Below are 8,729 nucleotides of genomic sequence, written 5' to 3'. Positions count from 1 at the left end.
ATTCATTCCGGTCAATTGCCATAGATATTAAACTTTAAAATAATAATAAAACGAGCAAAAGGGTAAGCATTTTTTATGGAACCTAATACGATTTAAAATCAAACCTTTAAAAAATCTATTTTATGATTTTTTGAAGGAAATGGTTTACTTTGGCATTTTGAATGATTGAGCAAAATATTAGCTTTACATATGTCGAAAGCAAATTACATGTATAAGCGCGCTCGGGTATAGGAGTAAATGTTTTTTTGTTTAGAATAAAAGCATTGTGTCTTGCTTTTGTTAACAAATATTGTGTTAAATAGAAATCACTATTATATCTTTGATTAAATAATTTTTGGTAAAAATATAAACTGATTTTTTCATAAATGATAATTTCAATGACAATTATCTGGTTTAAGTTATGCCAATATTAACTATGTATAAGTAGCAACAAGATTTGAAACCTGTTTACAAACCAAAAGTTTATATACTCTATATTTTGATTTAAACTCAATACAGATTTAGCGGATATATTAACTTTACCAATGTTGACAAACAGAGACGAATGTAGCTGAGGACCTAACTGACACTGCTATTGAAAGAAAATTTGAATTAACTCTACAGTATGCTGCAGCTATTTATTAAAGCAAAACAAGAAGTCTTAACAGAAATGGGAAACAGGTACTATTGAATTCGTCCTTGATGTATTCTTACAAAATGTATCTCCTAAAAAAGTAGGATCAGAACGCAATGTTGTTTATGAATGAATGAAAGAAGGCATTGAACAGAAATTCCGACTACTAAAGAGGTCTTGGAAAAAAGATAACAAGATACAGTTTGTGTGTGGTGTTCTCGAAATTTGTTCTGTAGAATTAAATGATTTGGAAGTAAAGCCACGTGTAAAACTGAACTTACCATTATCTCTAAGTAAAATTGCATTAAAGAAAATGACTAGCAAAGAAAAAAATATCCGAAAGCTGTTTTGCGCTGTGCTAATACATCTTATAAATTTCCATCAGTTTTTAAAAAGTGACAGCTGGAAGCACCTATTCCCTGTCCTAGAGAAACTTAGGGAGTTGACCGGCCAGTTGAACCATGGCTCCCCTACCCCGAGTACAATGAAAAAGGGGGCGCTTTGTTAACAAAAGGGATTGTCTGTTCTCATAATTTCACCCACTTGCGAGTGCGCACCTGCACCACGAGTGTATATGGAGTTTTATCCGACGCTAGCTAGGAGAGCTTGCGCAAGATCAAACGAAACAATTTTGAAAGTTCATTTAGTTGAAGATTTGATCGATAAACAGCGTGTTAAGGTAATTTATAAATGGATGGAGCTATTTTTCTGTTTCCCCCTCTGTTGGTAGAACTATAAAAGGCATTCCAATAATTGCCTATGAGGGGATTTTAATGGATAGCGACACAAAGTTAAAAATGTTCACAATTGTTTGGTTATACAACTGAAGTCTTGCAGCGGAACCACAGTAGGTATCAGGCACTGTGCCCAAACAATCAAGTATCAATCAATGCCAATGTTGTTCATTGATTGATGTAAGGTGTTGTGGAATTTATGACTTGTGAAATGAATCAAAACAGGTACATTCAACATATGAAAAAGTTACAAATTGATCGAGGCATTGTAAATGCATAAAAAAGTTTATCCATTATCTTTATGTTTAAAAAAGAGATTCTGTATGAGGACTTCAAGAAACAGTGGAATTTATCCCGAAAACGAATGAGAAAGCGCAGCACATAACTGAACAAAGAGTTAGAAACGTTTTCTTCGATGGAAAAGAAAATAATTCAAATGTATTATTTTTCATTATTTTTTTTATATTTAAATTCAATTCTAATTTGGCTTTGTCCGACTTTTAGGACAAGGTTTTATGTATACATAAAATCAAACGTTAAAATGTTCTTAATCTTTTGTAGAGATCATTAATTTGATTGTGGACGCCAACCAGTGAAACGAAAATTCAAGTTTGGTAATATTTCGGAACCAATGGCGCCATCCAGGGGAGCTCTAGATCTGTCCTTCGACAGTGGCACGGAAACGACAAACATCGTAGCCACAAAAAGAGTTGATATTCATATCTAAGACTCAAAACAATCTTTGTAAACTTGAGAAAAAAAGACCATTTGTACAATTTTAATGTAATTTTTTGTTTCAAACATTCCTGAAATAAAAAAAAAATGGTCATAATAAATGAAACATGACGAAAATAAAACAATAACTCCTGAATTAACATAGGTGACATCCTCATAACATTTATACATAATACATGTACCAGTATACTGAAGGCATATGATATACATTAGAAACAAGCAACTCAACAGTTATAAATCTCTCGCTGATATTGATCAACATAAACGAATTTAAGTATCTAAATGTAAATCTATGAAAAATTAATATCTGCTTGATATAGCAAAAAGTACCGCCAGGAAGATAACTTATTATTAGACTATCTTTTCCGCGTTTTTGTAGTTCGCTTTTGAATGTCTCTCAAAAAAATATTGGTACAAAAAGCTTTTTCCACAACCACACGGGTACAATTTAGTTGTAGTGTGCTTCCTTTTTATGTGCATAGATTTTTTCTCTGAAAATGAAACGTTGCAAATGTCACATATTGATTCATTCGCTTTATTGGCTTTACGGTTAATGAATTGATTTTTCAAATGCTTAAAAACGCCATTTCATTTTGTGCACCTTTCCATAGTGGATGTGCCTTCGTATGATTGACGATGTCTCCTTAGAGCAAAGTTGTCTCTAAACCTCTTTTGACATGTGTCAGACACCATCCCAGATTCTTTAGGCTTGAATCTTATATGGGAATCGAATTCTTTGAATTGTAGTTTACCCCACAGTGTGGGCAAAGCAGATTAGTTGTGCGTGGTTCATGATTCTTTCTTTTCCTTGCCAAATTGAAGCTGCAAGTTTATGTTTCACCACAATTTGTAATGATGACCACCTCCCTGCCTGAAATCTTTAAACCCATAATTTTTGCGAAAAACTTACATATCTTGTCTACAAAGTCATGAATTCAGTTTTTCCTTTCAAGTGTGTGGGGGTAAAAAAGATAATTTTTTTAACATTACAGATGTATATGATTTAACACCTATACATCCGTTTTGGCCCTGCCTAAGAGTCAAAACACATACTCCAGGGAACTTTAAAATTTTAGTAGAGGACTTCCTGGTTAACATATTTTTTAAGTCAGTTTCTCATACAAATGTGTGAGAATAGGGAAGAAGATTTTTAAACATTATATTCATTAACACTTTATTGCCATATTTCTAAGATTGTTATTACATTTTAACTATATGGCCATATTGGCCCAACCCTAGGGCCTAAACCCTTCATCCAGGGGTCATGAATTTCACAATTTTGGTAGAGGGCTTCATGGATATAATAATCATGCATTTAAGTTTTTAAATATATATGGGAGTAGAGAAGAAAAGTTTCTAAGATTTAATACATTTTTACTCTATGGCCATATTGGCCTCACCCTAGAGCCAGAACCCCTAACCTAGGGGCCATGAATCTCAAAATTGTAGTAGAGGGCTTCATGGAGAGCATAACCATGCAACCAGTTTTGTCCTCACATGTGTGGAAGTAGAGCAGAAGATTTTTGAAAATTTGGCTTTTTGGGGGCATATTTGGCCCCACATGTGGCGCCTCTGGGGTGGTAGAGTTATGAATTTCACAATTTAGATTTTTCTTACCACAGATATGCCTCACACTAAAAATAGTAGCAATAAGCCTTGTAGTTTATAAGAAGTTAAAAATTGAAAATTGTTAACTCACGACGCACGACGACTGACGAAAACAGTTAGCAATAGATCACCTGAGTTTACTCATGTGACTTTAACAATCATTCAAAACATTTTGAAATTAAGTTTTCAACAAAAGAAATATTTAAAGAGTCTAAAATGTACAAGAACTTCTGCTAAGATTGAAGAAAGAGTAATGCCCCCTACCCCTTTGCCACATGATTTCGCCCCCCCCCCCCTCCCCCCTCTACGCCACTTAATGATTTTTGGTCAAATGCTTTACATTTCATTGTCGTTTGTAGCATTTGAAAATCAGAAAACTGATTTTTCTTACATGAAGAATGTTTTGGTTATTTTGTCGTGGGAATCACATTTTTGTTTACCAAATCGACTGAAAATAACATTTTTGCCTACCCTACCTATATAGTGTCGAGGTGTGTTGGGTATTTCAAAAGAAATCTAAACCCCTATTTTGCTAGTGGTAGATTGTTAGTAATTGTTATCTTCCGTGCAATACTTTTGGTAAACAAAATTTATTTTTATTACACGCAATTACTCTTTGAATACTCACTAACCTACTTTCTCCGCTTCGTAATCGCTGCCCCGTGTTATATTGATCACGGCCCCGCATGTGTGATTTTACACGGCGATATCTTTCTTGTATTTTGTCTTCTTAAATATAATTTATGTTAATGATTTGAACTGAACAAGAGACTTAAATTTAAATCGCTAAAAACATATATTGTCTCTAACCGGATCTACGTTTAAAGGTCAAACAAAATAGCTTTGCTTGTGTTGAAACGTAACCTGAGGTTCTATACATTATATTTACAAATTGATTTTTAATCAATTAAAACGAACCAGTAAACATTTAAAGCACGCCCGTTTATGCTTTTCAATATCATTATATCCGGTTACATTGTGTAGCAGTTCTTTTTTACCTGCGTAACAAAAATTGAAAGTTAAATTTCCGATAAAAATATCGTCTCCAACCGGATCCTAGTTGAAAAGTGTAGCTTATCATGCCATAAAAGAACTACAAACAAAATAGCTTCGCTTGTGTCACCTGTGATACTACAATGAATAGGCAAATATACTTAAATATTCTAGATAACAACACCTTTTTCTTGTACATATTTTATTAAATAACTGACAGAAAAAATATTCCCTATTTTAATGTTTACGTGTATTTTAAAAGCTGAAGAACAAGCAGAAGAAATCCACCTACATTAGCTGAATAAAGAGTTCAATGTTTTTTGGGGGGACGGGGGTGGGGGGTTTGTCTAGCTATTATGTTTCATATGCTGTGCTGGTTTGTTGCGAAGTAAGCAAGATGCAGATTATTCTGCTACTTTTTATTTAAGATTCACTTTATTTCCACTGACAGAATTAAACATTTCCATGATATTTGGGGGTTTCAGTGGCAACTTCTACGACGATGAAACCCTGTGCCAGCATTCAGTACAATATAATGAAAATAAGCTAAGTAATCGTACTCTGATTTTGATAAAGTATTTTTTTAAGTTGTATTCATCATCTTTACTTTACTGGTACTTTTTCATCACATTTTTTAAAAACTATTTGAATTGAAAACGATTCATTTTTTTACAGTTTTGATGTTTAGCATTGTGTCATCTACACTCTTACAAACTTTGAGTTTATATGAGTGTAAAGAAAACATTGTTAATTGTGTATCAGGATAAACTTTGAAAAGGTAAAAAAAAGGTTTTCAATTTCCCCAAGCATTTATAACCGACAAATTGTGGTCTAAAAACATTTTGCTCTGTAAATTTTCCAAAAAATGAACTATTTTCTCATAAAAAGTTTATTTCTTAAGCAACACATATGCCATCTAGACATTAAGAACTACTTTTTTGTTTATGTATATATTCTATCATTGGCAAAATAAGGCAATTTGTTTTATATATTGATGACTTTGAGGATGCCTGTTACATAAGGGACGATAGAACTGCAGCTACACCGGCTAGTAGGGCAATAATAACAACTTCTCCCCTTACAATATCAGATCTCGACTGCTGGGTTGTGCCTTAAAAGTAAAAAAAATTAAAAATTTAAAGATAGAAATCTAGCAAACAGCAAATGCATTCAAAAACTAAAATATATAACAAAGTTCATGTAGAATATGTAATTTGATGGAAAAACGTTAATGCAAGCTAAATGTAACCTATCTTTAAATGATAATGAAAGAGCTAAGTAATCGTTCAATGCGTTATTACAAGTTCTATTAAAATATTGCTATTTGCACCTTTCTGAATTTATTCTAACGATTCTATTTAAGTCTTTAAATATTCTTGTATTTTGGACATATATTTTCTATTGAAATTACTGCTCTTTGTATTATAGTTTTGAATTGCGATTTGATTCAACTTTATTTGTTGGTTCTTTGTATTCTGTTTCGATAACAATCTTCACTTTGAATTTTTAGCCAGTTATACCCTACATGTGCCTATAAAATCTTAAGAAAAAAGCATGCCTATAGAACTTATAAATTAAAAATACTAATAAATCGGATTCAAACCAGAGTTATTTTATTTTGGTTGAATCATTTAAGCAGACCTGAAATGACATTCCTCGCCTTTGCAACAAAATGCAAAGCACAATACGTCATTAAACAACCCTTATCATAATTTATTAGTAATTTTCTATAGTTTTCGTTGTGACAGATTACAAATATCATCTCTGTCTTTCATCAAATTAAAATTTTATTATATCTTTGAGTTTCATTTTTAGAATTAGGATTAAAAAGAAAAACAAAGGAAAATAACTTACTGTCACATTTTTCTCCGTAATATCCGCTTTTGCACCTGCAGATTGTTTGAAATGATCCATACTGATCCTTGTAAATCGCACATTGTCCATTCTGACAGTCAATTTCGTTGTTGTCGAACGGACTGCAATATCCGAGATCTAATATAGAAACATTCAATTAATTTATAATTTCGCTTTCTTTTTCATTTAGTTAAAATAAAAAAAAAATGGTGATACTGAAACATCATGAAATTACGCTTCAAATTATCTATCCTTTTAAAAGTCTGTTTGTTTAAATGCAAACACGAAAAGTTAGTTTATTACTTTTTTTTCTTCTGCTTTTTGTCTTTATAATTTTTTCTTTCATTTCATGACATTATTCTGCGCATAGAGTCGTCAACTGGGAAGAGCATTTACTCAATCAAAATAAAAATTCTCTCTATCTTTATTAATTAGTCCTAACCTATACAAACTGTCGCAACTCCACCCTCTATAGTTATGTCCGGCAAATCGATCATATCAAAACCATCTTCACACTGGCATTCAAAACTTTCACCACCTAGATTTACACATGCAGAATTGTCTGGACAGGCGGCGTTATCTGTAGCACTTTCACATGTACCAAAAGCTTCAACCGAAACTGAGCAAAGACAAGAGCAAAATAAGAAACACTGGAATGCTTGCATTTCGTCAGACTTGCTGAAAATTTAAATTAGATCCCAACTAGCACAACTACAATGTAGCACTGTTGTGAGACCATGCTCTACATACCTTTAAATGTACTTTTAACCACAATGACGAGTGAAGAACACGAAAGTGGTTTCTTACCATTCATTCTTGATTCCTCTATAGAGATAAGACGACTTGTAAATTATGTGAAGTGTGATAATTTTCCCGCTTCCGCGGGTCCAGTGCATTCAGATTTTAAGATCACACCATGCTAAAACTTACAGACGGTCAGATTTGATAAAAACTTACTCCTATAATTTTGTACAGTTTAAACCATATTTTAGTGTTGATCTTTTCTGGCTTGGGCAATTTTTTTATTTTTAATACATGTATGAGATTCGGTTATACTTTAACGTTCTATGTTGGTGTTCTAATTGTACTTCTTGCTACATAGTTGACTAACTAACGAAACTGTACTGTTAACTTTTTTTTACGCGAGTACTTAATTCTGCGATACCACTGTTTTGTATTACATCGCAAGAATATTAAATCTCGATTACCATTTGGTTGTTAAAATTTCGTACAGCTCAAAACTAGCTAAAAAAAAGTAAAGCGAGCTTCTATAACCTGCGAGGTTTGCCTCACGATTTTACGCGGAAATTAATTCCTCGCGTTTGATTAGGAATCTACAGTGTTTTGTGATTTCTTTTAAAAACAAAACCCAAATAGTTTCTTTCAAATCTAGTGTACACTTAAAATTAAGCACCGAACATTTAATCATAAATGTAAAAAAAAAACTTGAATGATTGTCTTGCTCTTAGAAAAAGGACTTTTATGAATAGAAACTAGAGTCAAAAACTATTCACTCAAAATAAATCTAGGCTTACCATTTATTATAAACAAGGTAGCATCTACAATGAACAAAATGGCAAATAGAAATCTATAAAAAAAAATGTCACAGATAACACAAAATTAAAATGCCAACTCATAGAATTTATTATGCATACTTTAAATGTGTATGAGAATTAACTCAACAAATTGTCACTTATGTTGACCTATATTTTTTCATAAAAATCAACAGAGGAGGAAGTGTAAACATTAGATGCTTTTAAATTAATGTGTGTAGAATTGGATATTGTTATTGAGACTGAATACAAATTAACCTATGTTTGACATAAAAGGACCCCCACGTACATGTATCATGCCGTGTTAAGGAGAGTAGACTAGAAATAATTGATTTACTTGATTGCATTCCCAAACGATTTTGCAATATTGCACATATTTTTTCCTCAAATAAATTCCCTACTTGGTTTCAAACTGAATGTGAAGTCGTTTAGGTTAAATTTTAATCTTTCATAGTGATACATATTATTTTTCCTTATATTAATTGTTATACAAGAAGTACTTAAGTTACTATATTATTATAAGAAGTTTATACCTTGGATGTTTATTCGGTATTTTAATGTAAATTATAACGAAAAACTGCAGGTCTCATTGTAATTAATTTTATAGCGAGCGAAGCAAGCTCTAAGAACCATTGCACG

General features: G+C 32.2%; 1 non-coding gene across 1 annotated transcript; it reads right to left on the bottom strand.

The window, feature by feature from the left end:
- Positions 1 to 5,346: 5,346 nt before the first annotated feature.
- On the bottom strand, positions 5,347 to 7,233 carry LOC105324684 (uncharacterized). The gene is made up of 3 exons (XR_010713248.1): positions 6,980 to 7,233; positions 6,538 to 6,675; positions 5,347 to 5,794 (listed from the first exon to the last, which is right to left on the bottom strand). It is a non-coding gene; the product is annotated as an uncharacterized protein (transcript).
- Between the last annotated feature and the right edge of the window lie 1,496 nt (positions 7,234 to 8,729).

Source organism: Magallana gigas, chromosome 4 (genome assembly GCF_963853765.1).
Source record: "Magallana gigas chromosome 4, xbMagGiga1.1, whole genome shotgun sequence".
NCBI lineage: Eukaryota > Metazoa > Mollusca > Bivalvia > Ostreida > Ostreidae > Magallana > Magallana gigas.
Note: the sequence above shows the minus strand (reverse complement) of the source record. Positions and strands in the feature narration are given on the sequence as shown.